A 2,500-nucleotide genomic window follows, 5' to 3' on the forward strand; every position below is an offset into this window, starting at 1 on the left:
TCCGTCCTCCAAGTGGAACTCTGTGATTTTTATCATTTTTCGAATATTGTGAATGATGATAGAAGGAGGATAATGATGATGATGATGATGATGATGATGATGATGATGATGATGATGATGATGATGATGATGATGATGATATGATGATGATGATGATGATGATTGATGATTGATGATGATGATGATGATGATGATGATATGATGATGGATATGATGATGATATGATGATGATGATGATGATGATGATGAATGATGATGATGATTGATGATATGATGAATGATGATGGTATGAATGATGATGATGATGATGATGATTGATGATGATGATGAAAGATGATGATGATTTATGATGGATGATGATGATGATGATGATGATGATGATGATGATGATGATGATGATGATGATGAAATGGTAATAAATATGATGGATGATAATGAGACTGAATGGAATATGGATAATGATAACACCAAAGATAATGATAATGATGACAAGGATGATGATAATGATGAGGATAATATATTATAATAATATTAATATTGATACAATATTAATACAACTACGATGATTAATACAAAGCAAATATTACTTCTAATATAATAATATTAATTATGATAATGATGATAATGATACTAGTGATGATGAAAATAGTAGTAGTAACGATGATAATAATAATGATAATAGTGGTAATAATAATGATGATGAAAAAAATAGTAACAATAATAATTATAATGATTCTGATGAGAAAAATACTAATAATGATGATGCTGATGATGATGATGATGATAGTATTAATAATAATGATGCCTAATAATGATAACAATAGTAATTATGATAATGTTCATAATAATAGTAATAACAGAGTAATGATAATAGTATTAATAATAACAATGATGATGCTGGTGATAATGATAATGATTTAATCTTCAATTTATTATGTTTAAGATAGAAATTAGCACGAAAATGTAATGTCACCAAAAACCTATTTTTCCAAAAAAAGGTACTTTTGGGATACGAGAAATTAGATAGATATGACAAGTAATATGCTTTTGATATATAATGAAATAGACAAGTAATGAGCCTTTTAGTTCAGGAAATTTGATTGATTAAAGAAGAAAAGAGAAAGTTGGATGATGAAAAAAAGAAAAAAGAAGGGATAAAATAAAGAGATGAATGAAGGAGGGTTGAAAGAGCGAGCAAAGGAAAGAGAAAAATATGGGGAAAAAGGCAAGACAGAGAAGTGAAAGAGAGGGAAAGAGAGGGAAAGTTAAAAATGGAATGTTTTAAGGTTTAAAAACATAAAAAAAGATTTTTTCCCGGTTGATATAAATAGACATGACATTTTTTTTTTCTTTTTTCTTCTTTTTTTTCATAGGAGAGCGGGGGAGATATATTACGAAAACCAATTTTAGATCAAAAGTTAAAATAATGATGACAGCAATATTAATAACAGCAGAACAATCGCACCTTTCGCATTTCGCTTTATTTTGAAAACTATGCAGAAGGTCTAATATTCCATTCATTATTCTGGCATAATGGACCTACCTGCACGTCAATAATCATTTTCGAGAAATGGGCTTCTGGCAACCCGTCAGCGCCAAGTCCTCGCCCCTCCCGATTTTCCCTTTTATCTCTCTCGCTCTATCCATCCGTCTATCTATCTATACTTAAAAATTTCTACATCAAAACCAACAAAACCCCACCCAAAAAAAAAAAAAAAAAAAAAAATATTTTAAAATTTATATATATTTTTATATTTTAAATATATATATTATAAAAATATTATTTTAAAAATATTAATATTTTATATTAAAATATAATATATATTATATTTATTGTGGTGTTGGGGTTTTTTTATACAAAATGCATATTATTATTAATATATATAAATATATATTATTTATTTAATTATATATATAAAATATATTTATATAAATATTTTGTGTGTGTGTGTGTGTGTTTTTGGTTGTGTGGGGTGTTGTTGTGTTTGTTTGGTGTGGGGTTTGTGTGTGTGTGTGTGTGGGTGTGTGTTGTGTTTGTGTGTTTGTGTTTGTGGTGGGTGGGGGTTGGTGTGTGGGGTGTGTGTGTGTGTGTTTTCCCCTTGATTCCCTCCTACCTTTGGTGCCACCCAAAACCCAAGTCAGTGCGGGTAAAGGAAGGATGTTTGCCAAAAAAAAAAAAAAAAAAAAAAAAAAAAGGGAAACCCGCACTCTCCTCCCCCTTCCGTTCCTCCCCTCCAAATAAAAAATTATTTATTTAATAAATTTAAAATATATATTATATATATTTATATAAATTAAATATAAAAATATAATATATATATATATTATAAATAGTTAATATTATATATTTATATTATATATATATATATATAAATATATATATATATTATATAATATATTATATATATATATATTTATATTATATATATACCTTTTCTCTCTTTCTCTCCTCTCTCTTTCCTCTCATCCCCCTTAATTTCTCTCTTCCCTTTCCCCATTT

The sequence above is a fragment of the Penaeus monodon genome, chromosome 3 (assembly GCF_015228065.2).
Source record: "Penaeus monodon isolate SGIC_2016 chromosome 3, NSTDA_Pmon_1, whole genome shotgun sequence".
NCBI classification, from domain to species: domain Eukaryota; kingdom Metazoa; phylum Arthropoda; class Malacostraca; order Decapoda; family Penaeidae; genus Penaeus; species Penaeus monodon.